The sequence below is a fragment of the Argiope bruennichi genome, chromosome 8, assembly GCF_947563725.1.
Source record: "Argiope bruennichi chromosome 8, qqArgBrue1.1, whole genome shotgun sequence".
Taxonomy (NCBI): domain Eukaryota; kingdom Metazoa; phylum Arthropoda; class Arachnida; order Araneae; family Araneidae; genus Argiope; species Argiope bruennichi.
Genome location: NC_079158.1, coordinates 25,693,437 through 25,711,783, shown reverse-complemented (window position 1 = coordinate 25,711,783; position 18,347 = coordinate 25,693,437). Strand labels below are relative to the sequence as shown.

The window sequence follows — 18,347 nt, the reverse complement described above, 5'->3', positions numbered from 1 at the left end:
TTTTTTTAACCGATTGAAATCAAAATTGGACACAGAACTGAACTTGTAGGCATAAAATTACATATGAAATGTGATATATTCAAGTAATTGCGGATTTGAGTTATGGCGTTTACGTGCTTGTGAAAGTAGAGGCTGAAAAAAATTCAACCCCTTGGCAGATTAGATTTCAAATTCGATACATATCTATAATTTAGATGTTGAATCTGTATACCAAATGTTATTCATCTAGCTCTTTTGATTTTGCAGCTATAGTGTTAGCTTATATTCGGACAAGCGGACAGACATAGTTCCTGTGAATGGACTTTGTTCAAAATTTAATAGAAATCTACAAATTTGGCATAAAGGCAATATACCAAATATCATTAGTCTAACTCAAAGTATTTTTGAGCGTCATCTTTTACGCAGAACGCTAGATGAACACACAGACATAATGACAAAAATATATTTTTCCCGAGATCTGAGTGATGTAAAACGTGAAGATTCCTAAAAATCTCGAGTTTTGAATCTTTTGAAGATCACAACTTTCTTTATATTTCAAAACGAGAATATATATATATATATATATATATATCACTGTTATTTTACAGATAACTTAACAGCCATTAAAAATTCTTAACCTATGGATCTGTAAAAGTTGGAAGTTTATTTATTTATATTTTTATAATAATAAAAATTTAAATGCTATTTATCCGGCGTGTGAGTTTGTACGATTGTCTGGATTCACCTTTGTGTTAAAAGAAAGATTCTTATAAACCAACACAAATTTCGCGTTATATCTTTGTATACCTCGTTAATACATCGGAATGGGTGGCAAAAAAAGACACTTTTTCTTATGCCATAATTAAGAAAAGAGCGTACCTATTCCAAACAACGCTTCCAATGGATTTAAGTAAATACATGAATACGTGATACGCATCATTAACTTTTACATGAGAAACAAGACCAGATACATGTATCATTAATTTCATCACACATAAAAAAAAACAATGCATACTTTCACACACAGAGAATATTTTACTTCACTTGCACTACTTTAAAACATGTTTTGATACCAAAACCGTGCAATACACTGTTTAGATTCTGTTTCAGATTCTCATGCCTCTTAATTTAAAAGCAAATCTCACGTGAAGGAAATAAAATATCACAAGTCCAGCATTCCATTTCTGAAACGAACAAGAATGTGTCCTTCTAGATTCTCGTTTTATTGTTCTTGAGCCACTGGGTTTTTACTAAGCATAACGAGTTAAGTTAATGAACCTGGACTGGTTTAGATTAGTAATTTATGTCATTTGAAAAATTAATTTAGAATGTGGGCCGCTATTATTTAGCATAAATATGCATATTTCCTGTTCAAAAATTAAACACGCGACTATTTCATTAAAATATACATCTGTATTAAAAGGAAGAAGCTAAAAAAATACTTTTTGCTTAAATTATAGTGTGTTTTTGAGGAATAAATTAATGTACTGTTGCCTTTCAGTCTGGATCTCTATCGTTATCAAGAACTTTCAGGGCATTAGTTTCATTAAGATATTTCTACTAAATGAATCGCAATACATTCGAAATCACTTGTGTAAGGGCTCATTTTATGACATACTCTCTTTCCCCATTTAATACTAAAAAAATAAATTTATCAACCGGATTTAATCTGTTGACCATCATAATGTTAAAAAACATTTAAAGATCTCAAGCCACTTTTCCTCTTATAATTTGTTAAAATAACATGTAGTATTCATTTTTTTGCATTTTTTTTCATCAAATGAATGTAACGAAATACATTTGATAAATGCGAATTGTAGGTGCCTCATACAGCATCTACAGACTTTCTTCGCAATTTCTGTTAAGCGTACAATGGACGTTGAGAATGTGAAAAATCGACTAAAACTGCCATTTTTTAAGAACAATTAGATTGTGAGTAATCGTTCGCAAAAAGAATTATTTTGATATGTTCATTCGTTTGCTGAATGTTTGAGTTTTTTTAATTAATATTAGGATACATTTCCGCTTTTTACATTTAGACATCTGCAATACGATACAGCTTCGTTTTTCTTCAAGCGCTGAAGTTTTAAAATACTTCATGCGAGTTTAATTTTTAATTATAACCCTGAAACTCTTTTGTTATTCTGCATAAACATATAAATATATAATTTTGTATGAACAGATTATTTATGAATTTTAGAACTTTTTTTTTATCGTAGATCTCGAACAATATTATTGCAATGATTTTTTTTTAATTTCAAAAAATGTGTTTTAAAATACTTAATGCGAGTTTAATTTTTAATTATAACCCTGAAACTCTTTTGTTATTCTGGATAAATATATAAATATATAATTTTGTATGAACAGATTATTTATGAATTTTAGAACTTTTTTTTATCGTAGATCTCGAGCAATATTATTGCAATGATTTTTTTTTAATTTCAAAAAATGTGTTTTAAAATACTTCATGCGAGTTTAATTTTTAATTATAACCCTGAAACTCTTTTGTTATTCTGCATAAACATATAAATATATAATTTTGTATGAACAGATTATTTATGAATTTTAGAACTTTTTTTTATCGTAGATCTCGAGCAATATTATTGCAATGATTTTTTTTTAATTTCAAAAAATGTGTTTTAAAATACTTCATGCGAGTTTAATTTTTAATTATAACCCTGAAACTCTTTTGTTATTCTGCATAAACATATAAATATATAATTTTGTATGAACAGATTATTTATGAATTTTAGAACTTTTTTTTATCGTAGATCTCGAGCAATATTATTGCAATGATTTTTTTTTTAATTTCAAAAAATGTGTTTTAAAATACTTCATGCGAGTTTAATTTTTAATTATAACCCTGAAACTCTTTTGTTATTCTGCATAAACATATAAATATATAATTTTGTATGAACAGATTATTTATGAATTTTAGAACTTTTTTTTATCGTAGATCTCGAGCAATATTATTGCAAATGATTTTTTTTTAAATTTCAAAAAATGTGAAAAAATTCAAGGTTTTGAAGTAAAAATTGTATTTTCAATAAAGTTAAACATTCAAAATATTATGTAGAATTAGAATGTCTATCTAAAAAAATCTGACCCCCCCCCCCGATTTATGTTTTAATTTAATACGCATGAAACAGTTTGAAATTTTATAATATTTTAATACATTTTTTATTTTACCAAAAAGTTACCAATGAATTTTGATGAAAATTTTTTACAGCATTAAACTCATGTAATAAAATTAGCACCATTTATTTATAGAGTCATTTAAGATTTTTAAAAACAGTATTCAAACTGAGAATTGCTCACATACTCAAAATTATATTTAGCTCAAAAAGAAAACAACAAACTCAGATATTTACTTTCGCTTTTTTACTTTCGCACGCTTAGAGTATACAAAGAAAAAGTATTGTAATGAATAAAAATAAATAAAACTTGTGAATTTGAAAAATCTCCACGTTTCAGACTTCCCTAAGGCAAAAACAGCTCCCAGTTTTGGAATTATTTCTTTCTTTCCAAGAAAACGATAATTCTAAAAACATTTTCATTTAGATAGATCAAATTTGGTACTTCGACTTTACACAATAATTGGAGTTTTTTCTGAAATTTTGAACAAAATCTATTTACAGGGAGTTTGTCATCTGGCTGTCTGTCGGGAATCAAGTGAACACAATAATTATAAAATACAAACAACCAAATAAAAAAAATGCTAAATAATTGTGGTATCTAAAGTGCAGATACATGTCAAATTTTAAAACAAAATCTTGATCATTTACTTGTTTATCATGTAAACACAATAACCAAAAACCCAACGACTTAGATTTGTTTTATATTTTATTTTGGTTAAATTAAAGTCTCGTTTTAAAGCAACACTATGAATATTTTGGGATGGACGTCGTAATTTTGAACCGCTGTCAGATTACGAGGACGACACCTGAGCTGGCACCTCCTCTCCAAATTGCCATATCACACCAGCGGCAGAACGCTTGGTCCCAACGGATTTAATGTTCACCAGACCCGCGTACATGACAATTCGTGGGTAGAATCGAACCTCGAACGTGAAATCCTTCGGGTCCGACGACGAGGTTTTATCATCAGGCCACCGCTGCCCGACTTAAATTTGGCGTGAATTGTTTGTAAATATGAGCAGTTGTAGCTCTCCAAGTTTCACAATTTTTATGAGGGATAGAATAAGAATAACATTTTTTTTAAGGAATATGTAAAAACAATTCCCTCTTTGTGTCAGCGCTATTATATCACCAAAGATTTGATTTCGCCTTAAATTTATATAACTGTGCATAATTTCTAGTTTATTTTTGCAATAAGAATATTAAAGAAAACGTTTAATTTGTCAGTTAAATAATGTTGAATATCATTTAATTTTAAAATATTGCTGATTTAATAACGATTTAAATAACGATATTATACAAACGAGAAATGTTTTATTAACGAGTTTTACTTTTGCAGATACCGGAAACCTGATAAACTTGAATCTAATTTTGTGATACCAAAAACTTAAAATACTCTTTGTAAAAGTAATCCTGACTGCCTTCAAATATTACCTAGAATGACTATAACATAAAGTTATTCTTATGTATTATAAGAGCACGAAATGAAAAGTTTTATCTCAAACATAATGCACCTCATTTCCCGATCATCAATAAATCCTTAATAATGTATGTGTCAGTGAATATTTTCTAATCATAAAATTGGCAGCTAGCGGAGCATCAAAAGAATAACCCTACTTTAATTCCAGAGCTGAAAATGCATTTTTTATTTATTTATTGTTTTGCTTAGATTGTTTACAAACCCACAAATTACATGTTTTTGTCGTGTTTACAAAAGATTCTATGTTCATGCCTTCAAAGAAAATAAAAGCGTCCCTTTTACTCGCATCATAACAATGAAAGTTTTCGTTTTTAAATATGATTTCACGAAGCATTTCGGAGTTGGGTTGAGGCGGGGTCAAGGCTTTCATGCTTGGGCGAAATTAATCAAAGCTTTTGGAAATAACAGGTATCCTCCTTGTAGTCTCTCAAGGTCAGTTGGGTGGGGATGGACGCATCCCGGGTTTGCATTTGAATAGGACTTTCTGGGTCTTGATTAAATACGAAAATATTGAGTGGGATGACTCAAATAATTTCATAAAGTCCCGTGCTTTTTTTTTGTTAGTATCCCATTCTGTTCTGTCACACTCGGAATTTTTCATCATGGGAAAATATGAAAAGGATGAGCATTGGGGTCATTGATATTTTTATATGAAAAAAGAGACCTATAAAAATAATCAATAAGCCTGTAGAAATAGTCAATATGTCTATAGAATAGTCAAATTTTAATATATAAGCTATATTAAAATTTGTATGTCAAAAAAAAAAAAACAACAACACCCAACCACACGTAATATAAAACATATGACATATTGATGCAATAATTCAAAACACTAGTCATTAATAACGTTTTGTGACTGCATACAACATTCACATACAACTTGAGAGCAGATGTAGCTAACTTTTTGCATCAATACAACATTTTGGGAAATTTAAGATACAACAAATTAAGAGAAAAAAATGTTAAATGGAAGTTACAGATCGTTGTAGATATATTAAAATGTCAAATCTCTAAAACTACATGCAATAAAACATACGAATTATTGAACTGAAAACTCGAACCAACAGAGATAAGTAATATTTCGTGACAGCAAACAGCAATCACATACAGCATACAATTACTTAAGAACAGATGTAGCCAACCTTTTCTATCAATACAACATTTTGGCAAATTTGACAAGCAACAATTATAGAGGAAGTACCCATGGAAATGTTAAATGGAAATTACAGATCGTTTCAGTTGTATTAAAATGCCAAATCTCAAAAACTGCATGTAATAAAACATACAAAATATTGATCTCAAAACTCGAACCAACAGAGATAAGTAATGTTTTGTGATATCAAATAACAATCATATACAGCATGCAATAACTTGAGGACAGATGTATCTAACCTTTTGCTTCAATGAAATATTTTGGCAAATTCGATATACGGCATTTTGATATAATAGAAAAGAAATACACGGAATATAATTTTTTTAAGATCATTTTTCAAGGAAACTTCACTAGAATCGGTATAAATTAGAGATTTTCTTTGAAATCTAAATCACACTTCGTTAAGACAGTGGCGTAGCTATAGAGTGAAAAGTTCGACAAAATGTAAAGGGCCCATGGCATTAGGGGATCTCGTCCAGAAGTATTATTATACACAGGGCCGGCCACCTGGGGAGTACGGCAGATACAGTACTCCGGGGCTCTAGCAGGATGAAGAATTAAAATAATGTTCTGAATAATAATAGCGATATGGAAAGAAGAGAAGCAGAAATTTAATTGGAACAATCGGCGGGTTTGGAAATATATGAAGTTTACAGATATATTACAGATTTGGTGCAAGCGTGCAACATATTATAAACATAAATTAAGTAGATTTACGGTCATTTACCTCATCTTTTAGGTGAGATTGCATATAGTATTTGGATAATTCCTACCATAAAAGGCTTAATATTGTTAGATTTAATCATATCCATGCCAAGGAAATACCACTCTGGTTGTCAAAAAAGAAAATTAACAGAAGAGGAAAAGGAATAAAAGTTAAATTTTAAGAAGTCACAAATAAATTCGTTTTCTTGTCGATGAAGCAATTCTGGTAATGATCCTGCTTCGACTTCAGAAGTTACGATTCAAGCTATAACTGGAGAAGAAAGTTCTACGCAGACTGCACACTCTTTCAATGAAAATGTAGAAATACGCTTCAATGCACTTGCTATATTAGGCATCAAAAGAAATTTCAAAAAATTGTAATTATTCTGAAGTAATCAATAGCAAAAACCAAATCACGTAATAAATAAACTCGCAATAATAATATTCTGTTTGTATTTTTTTTTTACTTTACAAAAGATATAGGGCCCTAAATGGTTTCTTGCAACCAGTACCATATATTATTTTATGTTAAAATTCTAAAGCTTAAAATTCTTAATAGTATCATTATATCAGGTTTAGCATGTGTTTACAAACTATTTTATAAAAATGCTTATGGGAGTGGTTTTCAATGCGTTCTCATACTTTCTCCAATAAAGGTGTTATCCCTTCATCCTCCCGCTCAAAAGTTGTAAATTATAATTGCTATAAATCTTGAATAAGGATGTGAACACCACGAGTGCTCAGAGTGTTATTTTCAAAGTCTCTTATATAAGGATTTGGGCTTCTTAGTGCAGTGAACAAAACTGAGTACGCATTTGCATACTTTTTTTGAAGGCCGGTGGAGGTCAAAACTAGACACAAAATTTAATAATTTGATGGCATTCTAAATTTTATTTATGTAAGGGTTTTTATTGTTTTTGTTACTTATTACTTCACAAGCCTGCAGACGAACTGTCAGTGTTTTAAGCTGAATGTACAGTAACTTCTGAGGGCAAAGTCCCCGGACACCCGGACAGAGAACAATCAAGCCGAACTAGAATTCAAACTCGAGACGTCCAGATCATGGGGAAGACGAGCTACCCCTAGGCCAGGACACCGGTTGTTTGTTTTTTAAATCACCGAGTTTACATGCAAGCGAATGTACAGACTGATTGGCGGTCAAATCTTCAAGGGATTTAGTTCCAAATTCGAAAAATATCTATACTTTAAACGTTAAAACTGTGTGCCAAATTTTATACATCTTGCATTTTGAATTTTGTAATTATCATTTTAACTTGCATTCGGATATAAATTTCCTTTGAATATATTTCGTTCAAAACTTAATTGAAAACTCCAAATTTGGTGAAAAGATTAAAAAGAAAATTTCTATTTTTAGCGTAAAACTTTTTTGAGTAATCATGATCGTACGTGGACCAATAGATAGAATTCCATAACATGAAGAGTCTTTTCCTGACTCAAGGACATCAGGAACAATAAGATTCGTTAAAATATTGAATTCGAATTTTTTTGAAGATTACGGTGACCTTTGGTTTGCTTCATATACGATAAAGTAAAGGAAGGCACATTTTTTTTTTCGCTTGCACAAATCAAACTATAAACAATGAAAAAATAACAGTGAAAATCAAGCTATAACATTATATATATATAATATCCTGTTATAGTTTGGTTTTCACTGTTATTTTTTCTATTCACTGTTTCTTTATATATATACCATTTAAAAACATTTAAGCACAGGTCAAATTATTGAAATTGTCCCTTTATAGCTCTAAATACGATTATGGAAAAAGCTTGGCCAAAAAATTATTGACATTCATTTGTATTTAATTTTCAATTTTAGTTTCATTTTTTCCGGATAATTTAATATAGGGATATTATATAAATAAAATACAATGAGTCAAACTTCTTTAAAGAAATCTATTTTGCTATTGCAAACAAACACTGCTGTAAGTAAGGCTTCAGAGCATTTTAAAATGGTTTTCAAAAATCAAGTCAATTTTAAAATGCGCTTAAACATCATGCTTCATCAACACACTTCATAAATATCCCTGATAACAGAATCTGTACAAAAGAAAAAAAATAGTATTTAATTTCTTTCTGATTCTTTTTAGGGATATTTTTATAATTCTTTTTCTGAAGTTACAACTATTTTAGTTATTTCAGAAATTATTCCATTACACAAGCCAACCATAGATAAATTATAGTACTTATAAACTTAAAACAAGTAAACTACTATTAATATGATTCATAAGAATAAATGTTTAAACAAAAACAACTTTAGTGATCTTTTGGTGTTCCACAGTTTTGTGAACAATAATTAAAGCCATTTCTATGAATTCATTCATGAATCAAATAATCACAATTTTAAAAAAAAGTAAGAAATGGAACTGAAGTACAGTACACTCCCGATTATCCGCGGAATTGGGTTGCGCAGCCGCCGCGGATAACAAAAATTGCGGATAACGGGTATAGCAAACGGGTATAGCTAAAAACGGGTATAGCAAAAGAGAAAACAGTCATCCAAGCTTTGAAAAATCGTTTTATGTACAATAAAACGTAAAATAAACAGCAGGAAATGTTTAACTAACGCTTAATATTTTAGTATATCACTCAAAACTAACCTAAAATGCATTTTGTTAATGAAAACAGAAAAGTGCTTTGGCGCCAAGGATACACAGAGGCGCCAAGAGAGGATACGAGAGGCGCCAAGGATACACAGAAATATTAATACATATGTACTGTTTTAATACTGTAATGTATTATGTAATTACAAAAGCACAACTGTAAAACTGCACCTTTTTGAAGAAATCAGTCAGTCAAAAAAAAAAAAAAAAAACTTTGTGCGGCAAGAGCGGATAACCCGCCCGCGGATAATCGGGAGTCTACTGTACACATTTTCTTACTTACGGATGAAATATCTGAATGGGAAAAGATTTTAATAGTTATGAATGTACTCAATGCACTCAGTATTGAGTACACTGTTCCATTTAAAAGAAAAATGAGTACGGCCCCTCTACAAAAATAATAATAAACAAAAGGACGGGAGAGGGAATTCACCACCCTTGAAGAGGAAGGGGAGGTAACTTCCCTTACTTACATCCGGTCAGGGGTACATAAGTAATTGTACAATCCTGTGTACTGGACACAACTTGTAATTATGGTTTGTGTAGAAAAATACGAGATGGCGAAATATTTTTACAAATTCTTTTTGTTCCATATAGCTAAAAAATTTTAAGCTAATATAGTCAAAATAATAATAATAATAAAAAATTATTTTTTACCATTTTTTTAAATTGATAAAAAGTTGTTTTAAACTTTTTCTTATTATTAATCATTATTCCATTTTAATATTTATTTTTTATGTTTACAATTACTCTAAAATTTTGCTGATAGCAATAGGTTAAACAGCTTTTTTTAATTTATTTATTTTTCAAGGACTTAAAATAAGTCATGAAAGGAAAATTTTAAGATGGTTGTAGATCTTAGAAAATCCAAAAAGTGCAAAAACGATATAAGGCGCATTCCAAAATGAGAAACACTTATCTCCACGAAAACTAATAACATGCAGCGTTGGATAAGAAAGGTTGGAATGCATCAAAGTTTGTTACCCTTCAGAAAGTTTGCAGTAGCAATTTGAAATGCCATTAACGATGGATTCTCTAGTCCATAAAACCATAATAAAGAAAACTTAATAACTATTATAATGCAAAATAATCCCTTGTAAAACAAGCGATCATTAACCGTGAACAATAAAGAGATACTTTAACTACTCGCTTCATGCGTGGCTGTTCGAAATGAGAGACCTCAATTCAAAAAACAGGTGGAAAATCACTGTTAAAGCGTTACACCTCGCGTTTTATAGGCCGTCACTTGAAACACAAAAGGTGATTTGATATTCTTTTTCGTTTAGCTAACAACATTTAATTAATAAATCACCAAATGTAATCATGATTATATAGTTCTTGGCGAGATTGTATGATTGTATGCTATGTAGATCTCATTACAAAATGACAACTTAGTCTGTGAATTTAAAGATTTCTTAAGATAAATATCACGAATCGGAATATCTTTAATGGGGTCAGTTGTTAATATGTTACATTTAGTTTTCCTATAATTCGTTCGGTGTTTTATCAAAATCCTTATGCAAAAGGAATGGCATTTTTTAAAAATTGATTTACATAAAAATCAGAGCATTTTATTGTTATAGGTGTCAACAATTTTGCTTCAGGTTATATCTGATTAAGATGTCAGTTTGCAAAGAAGCTGTAAATTGTTTATGTTAAAGAGTTAATTAAATTTAATTAAAATATATAAATTCTCACATGTTGATTTTTATGCAATAATAAATAGTTCATTTGAAATATATTAAAAAAAATAGATTTCAGAAAATTAGTTACTGAAGACCCCTCCCCCCTCTTCCCCAACTTTTATTTTGTTTGGGATAAAAAAAAATTGAGATAAAAAAAATAGGAAAACGCTTTTTTATCTCTTTCTGTCTTTAAACTCATTAATAGTTCAGAATTGTAGAATTCTTATGGCATTTCTTTAATTTATTTACTTATTTTGGAAGAGGGTTGGTTGTTCAGTATCCTTGCAGTTAGCTTTAGATTGCGTCCTGGTATAATGGCATAAATAAGTATATGGCAGACGGGATAAATTATAATGCTTTCACCTGTAGGGGTCATCAGAAACTTAGTAAGGGCAAATGGTATTATTTGGAATTTTATTATTTGTTCGCCTCTTCATGATATTTGAATTTAAAAAATGATATTCACTCACTAAGGTTTTGTTTCTGTGATGTTCTCTAAGATTGCTCCCCCCTTCCCGGCTTTTATATCCCTATTATCTCTCGTCCTATGGCCACCACAGAACAACATTATAAACTACTCACTTGTATTTTGACGTAAAATTGAAGTTAAAAAGTTTGGTTACTTTAATCAAGATAATTTTTTTTTCAACTTACACAGTTTTTTAAAACTAGATAATGACTTTACGAAGGAAAATCTAACTTGAAAAAACTTTCGAAACTCGAAAAGCGAGATCAAGTACATCCCGCAAGAATGTCTTTTAAAGTACGAATATATGTTTTCGTTATCATGCAAATTACATATCTATGCAATGCAATGACCTCGATCTCATTTCGAATTGTTTTTTGTCCAAGATATTTTTTTCATTAAAAGGGTTTTTATTTCAACTAAAAACTTCATTTCGATGAAAAAAAAAAAAAGAACTTGTTGAGATCGATATGAATGTCTTTACCTTTTAAATTTCGTTAGTCGTCAATAACATGGTGGCTAATTTTTTCATTTGTTTTTAAATGTTACAAGATTTATAAAGGAATTGCACAACATCCATAAGACGGCTTTCAAATAATGAATCATACATATTTTTCAAACTTTCAACTCATCGATACAACATATTATATTTTGCTGACGTGTTTACAGCATATATTCAAGCAAAGCGAATTAACTACAGAATTATGTCTATTGACAAAAGTAAATACTTAAAACAATTTTTATTCGTTTTCTTTTCTCTCTCTCTCCTGCGTGTATATACGTATTTCCTTTTAAGTACAAGTTTCCTATTTTCCTTTTACTATAACATAATTTTTAGACATTTATAGCAAAATTTCTTTTGGATGAACAATGTGTTGTTATTTATAACAAAATAAAGGTGGGGTGGGATGGGGTGGGGAGGGACACTGCTTTTTTTAGGCATAGATGCTCTTTAAAATAGTTTACAGTGGCTTACAAGTGAAGTAAGTATGAAAATAAGGATATAATTCGAAAAAAAGATTCGGGAGCTTAAGTTGTGAAAAACAATTGTGATTTTATTTCATTTTTAATACTAAATATGACTGCAGTCAAGGAAGGTTTTGTCCAAACTAAGTTGATATGATGACAGCATCCTGATAAGTTGCCATTTATCAGGATGCTGCTCTTCAGAGGGCATCTCATACTTGAGTGCTAGTAATCACCATTAAATAAGCGGGTTCTCGCTTCTCTGAAAGTTGCAGTTGGTGTTTTACAGGCTACATCCCAAAGACATACCCCACACACTCCTGAACAAAGACTGATGCATAGTGAGGGTCGAATTAAGTCTTTTAAAAACCTTTCGGCAATGCAAGCTTCGCGAACTCTGTATTCCTTTTTCCCAATTTCTCGTATTACATATTTTTTGATCAATTTTTGATTTAATCCCAATAAAAATGGTTTAAGTAGCAAATTTATAAAACAATGACACAAAATATTTAATTACGGATTATTTTAGAGAAAATCTCGCATATAAAAAACGAGTTTAATTAATAATTACAAAATAGTAAAAAAAATAGCAAAATTTTCTTTAACACAACCTAATCACGATTTAATTAAAGGTTTGGACATTTTAAATTATATCCAAAATATTATGAATATTATATAAATTTAAATATTATAAATAGTATAAAACTTTCAGAAATTATTTAATTACGCAACTTGTTAGAATAATGCTCGAAAATTTAAAAATTAGTTGATGTTAATTTGAATAGGTTTGAGTGTAAAGCTTATGAAAATTAAATAAAAGGCAAAAATTAAAATATTCTGAAAATACCGCAAAAAAAAATCCATCGAGGTTTAACTGCTTTTCAAAATTTCGGAATCCTGAGGATATTATTCTCTATTTTATAATGCAGCCTCGTGTATGGGACGGTGATGGTTGTTTTGAAATTGATAGTATACAGACGGAGTAACATAACAAAGTTGGCTTTCAGATACATCGGAAGACCAAATGCTAGGCCAAGATTAACATTATTTTTGTCACTCTTGTTGGATTAAGTATTACTTAACAAAATATGACTGCAGGGGTAAACAGAAACACTACGCCCTTAATACCATTTATTTTTATTGCACTACTGCCCATAAGAAGTATTGTTCGTTCAGAGAGTAATATTACAGATATAAGTAAAGTATTTCATTATTTGATACTTCCCACTATAGACAAGATTTTATTATTATATAAAGTTAATGCTTCTCGAGAAAAATTTTCATTAAATACCCCTCAAAATATAACTATCCGGCAACCATTTTTTATATCAACTGCTTCAGGATCGAATTATCCAATAGATAAAATAAGCCATTGTCCTGGATCTCACAATTTTGGGTTCCTTAGAATTTCTTTTCAGTTTTTTTTCAGCATGATGTAGTGTTTTCATTTTATTGATCAGGGCCATGTACTCGAGATTATTCAAATAAAAATCATTTAAAAACAAGTAGGAGTTCTTTTCATGTTCTCAAATTCGTTTGCCAATCAGCATGATTTATTTTTTAATTGGTTGATTGACTTACAAATCAACAATCTAGGGAATTTTGCATTAGATAAGATGTTATTAACAAGGTTCTGTAATTGCTTACCACATGTGAAATTACTTATGCCTTTTTTCTACATGGCTTCATAATGAAATCAATTTTTTGAAAGCGAAATTTTGTTATTTCAGCTACAGTATATTGATACAGAGATTTAAAAAAAATCAGATTTTATTTATTAATTTTTATTTAAAGTTGAAGATAAAAGCGCTCCCAAAGCCAATTTTATCTAAGAATTCCTACAAGGATTAATCCGCTTGTGATCTGTTCAGAATTAAAATGTCATTTGGGAGAACTAATACGTTAAGAAGAGTAATAGAAAAAAAATGCTTTGAAAATCTGAGGAAAATTCTCGAATAACATAATTTAGTCCGAGTTCTGAGCAAATTACAATTCCAAATGACCCCAAGAACCCTGGAGTGTGTCGACCTAGATGAAAACATTTCTATTGTTTGCTCGGAGAAAATGGATATGAATCCGGATTTAGCATTTCTACTCAAAAATTACGCAATGAAAAGAATTACTTTATTTTCGATCAGGAAAATGAAAATATAATCAAATGCTGGATGACTTGGAGTTTGTTTAAAAATAAATTATTATTCCATTGATAAGAACATCTAGCATTCTAATGATAATTACGAAATTGTTGGCATCGTAGCTAGTATGCACGCAGATAGTATATAAACAATAAGTAGGGCATACGATTCCTGTTGTTTTAAATTTTTCATTTACATTGAAATTATAGATAAAATATATGCAATTAAAATGGGCTTAGTAAAACCATAAAAGATATTGACAGCATAATCCCTTTGATTTGTGAAAAATATATGTTAGATCATTTTTATCTGTCAGTTGAATGCTTAACAATCTATAAGTCAATAAAAATAATATTAATTTATATTCGAATGGAATTACCAGTAATTGCTGAAATTTTTTTAATTAGACTATAAGATCATTTAATAATTACAACTACTAGTCTGTGTTTCAGAACTAAGATTATAACTTTTTATTTATCTAGGAAGGCCCTTTTTTCTAAACGTGTAATTTTATACAAATAGGCTTCTAATTCTTTTTCCTGTTTGTTATGAAACTTCGGGTCATTGAATACGAAAACATCAATACTCTTTTTGAAATAAATTATATATATTTCTTTCACTTCTAACGGCAAAGTCATCGGTTACACGTGCTTTATGCTACCAAAATGATAGATAGTAAATGACTAAAAAAGAAAGGAGCTCTAAAATGATATTAATAAAGTATTTTTTAAAAAATTAGCCCTAATTTTTAATAAGTGTTTATTCAGGATTTTTTTGAAACTATTTTTAATATTTCAAAATATGAATGTCAAATTATGTTTTAAATTTTATTAAATAAATTATTTTATTAATTTCATTTAAATTATTAATTTATGATTATAATTATAATCAATACTTCAGCTAATACATAAATTTATAAACTTTATTAAATTAATGAATATTAAATTATAATATAAAATATAAAATGATAATCAATCTATCTATCGCTTATCAACAAATTATAAGGCAAAATATAATTTGACAACGTTATTATATAAATGAGGAGCTTTTGAGCAAACAATAAAGTTAAAGTTTAATTTTTTTATGATAACCGATACTAAGAGATATATTTTAATAGTTATATAGCAATAAATTAAAAAATCTTTCCTTTAATAAAATTTTTGTTACATCGACAGGGTAAAAAATGAAAGCATAACAATCCTTTTTGAAGCATTTTCGGATTTAATATGAAATTTTAATTGAAAACAGAATTAAATTTGTTATTTCATAATTTTTTAGTCGTTTGAATTATTGATTTAAATTACTTTTGAATATCTGATAATTAAATGAATTATTTTTCATATATAAATATTATTAAACATTGATTATTCTTTTCACATAAAAACATTTATTTCATTGTCCAATCATTCTCTTCTTAGATATATTGATAATAAAATTAGCATGCAAACAAACAAATCATGAGTGAATATTTTAAAAGATCAGAATATCTTTAAAGATTGTGAGTTTTTAGTTGCAAAATCGTAAAGAATCCATATTGCTTCTACTGATGAGTTATTTTTAGCCTTTATGCAGGTACATATGCAAGTTTAACAACAAAAAATTAACATGCTTAGTTCTATTAACGTAACTAGAAATAAAAACTGTTTTTTGTGACAAAATTATATATAGAATCTTTATAGTTAATATATACGGCACTAAAATAATTCATATATCAGATATCTGCAAGTCAAGTCGTTTTTTTAATAAAAAAATACCTATGCTTTAAATAGTAAAAGTGCTATACAACAACAAAGTTTAACAACAAAAAATGAACTTGATTCTTTCTATTAACATGACCGGATATAAAATCTATATTTTGTGACAAAATTGACTAAAAAATTAATATCTCAGATAATATTTACAAGTCAAATTGTGCATCAGTAATAACATAGGCTTTAAATAGTAAAATTGTAATATAATATCAAGGAGAAGTGTGAAGCAAAATATATCGAAATTTTTGTGATTCATAATAGAGACATTTTAAAAGCATGGCTATATTTCTACAAAGCCATAACACAAGATAATTAGAAAAATAGAAAGTTTGAAGTAACTAGACGCAAAAGATAGGTATAAAAAAACAGAAACAGTACATACTTAGAAGAAATAATCCTCAGACGCACTCGGACATTCCATGACAAGGTGCCGCCACCGAATCCAAAATAAAATTTCGAACTGTCGAACAATACTTTCCAGATCGCGTCACCTACTTGAAACTGAATCCTCTGCGTTTCATCTATCACACAAAGATCGCGATGGTCAATTAACAAAATCCAGTTTATCTGCATATATTCCCATTGTGTGCACAATCACAGATGAAAATCACAACACTGTATCCTTATACGAAGTGGAAAAAAGAGAGCTGGACCGTGCCGGAAACTCGAACACAATGCACGTTCGAAAGTTCGAATTTTCTCACGCAGACGATAAGAGAGGGTCCGGACTGACAGGTGATAGGGAAGGGAATATCTCGTACGGCGTACGCACTACCTGTTAACTAGTCCCGTAGAAGCACTTTCTCGAGGCTTGCCAACCGGCTTTTTAGGGTTGCTTTTTTTTCTTTCTGCTGACTCTCGTCAGATTTGTTTATGTTTTTCTTTTTCGTTCCGTCTCTTTTTCTGTTGTGGTTATCGCCTAAAATATCTGGTTTGGTGGATTCTTTTCGTGGTTCCAGAAATCATGGTTATTTTTTCTTTTATTGTTTTGACCACCGGTGATTACACACATGAAGAAATTCTATACAATATTATGCCGTATCGGCATTTGGATTCAATAAAGACGATACGAAAATAAAATGCCATATTTTTTTAATTCCCCAATAAAAAAGGATCATGCAAAGTTAATGGAAACTATTAATTCTAGGAAATATTAATAAAATAAATTATTTTAAATAATAGTTTAATTTCTAATTTTACTCAACCAAATTTTAAGATTTTTTTTTAACAGAGGCCAAATGAAGTAAAAATGTTTAAAAAGAGCTGACAATTCTTTAATTAAGTAACAGAACAAATCAATTTAAAACCCTATTCGGCATTTTCATACAATTCTGTTTATAATATTCGATGCCGTTGATTAATACTTGATCTCTTCCAAGAATTTAGCTCATCTATACATATAAAATAATAAGGAAAACCAAGGAATCACTCCTCCAGCTCCAACCACTAATCTGAATTCGCCAATTTTTGTTTGATGTGAAAGCTCATAACCTCCAGGCACGCCAATAATGTTCGCTTGCTTTTATCACCATCCATTTTTGGAAGAAGTTTCAAAAATACTACTTCATTTTTACTGAGAAAAAATGAGACAGAGCTACTTAGCAATAACTATTATACCAATTTCATTAATTTTAATTTCATATGAAGCCTCTTACCTAGAAAACTAAACAAGTCAACAACGGTCACAATTTTACCACCCACAATTTTTGAAGAATGTTTGCATTGGATTCATGTAAATTTAAGAAAACTTAACCAACCTATAGCCATAACCAATGTGTTGATTTTGAAAAGTTTTATTTCATGTAAAATGTTTTAATCCCTTTGATAGGGCATCACTGATCGACTGCTCTCTCACCATCCTAAAGTTTCGGGAGATTAGCAGAATTTCTCAAACTTCTTAGACCAGGCTGATTTTGCCAATTTGCAAACTTTGTTGACCAGTCGAAATACTCTAGGTTTATTGTTTTGGCTTAATTTAAAATGATACTTGTTTTTACCGTGATAAGGCGCAGTTGATAAAAGTCAGCTGATTACCAAAATCGTCAAGTTAAAATTAATATTTTCTGTGGAATTTTTATTTTCTTGCCTTAAAATAGTTTCGGATTTGATTTCTTTTGATCCTGAAGTCAAAATCTTATTACCAAGATCACTGCTTCACAGATAGAAAGAGGAGTAAAAGAATTAATCGCATAAGAATTACTAAAGAATTAGATGATTTACTAAAAAACATCAATGAAAGTAAGTAGTAATGGCGAAAAACACAAAGCTA

The 18,347-nt window shown here is 29.4% G+C and overlaps 1 protein-coding gene across 1 annotated transcript in view; it reads right to left on the bottom strand.

The window, feature by feature from the left end:
- Positions 1 to 16,824, bottom strand: part of LOC129980933 (protein PALS1-like) — a 198,879-nt gene extending 182,055 nt beyond the window's left edge. The window contains exon 1 of the mRNA XM_056091434.1: positions 16,461 to 16,824. The gene's annotated coding sequence lies outside the window, so the exon portion shown is untranslated. The remainder of the gene's footprint in view (positions 1 to 16,460) is intronic.
- Positions 16,825 to 18,347: the final 1,523 nt, after the last annotated feature.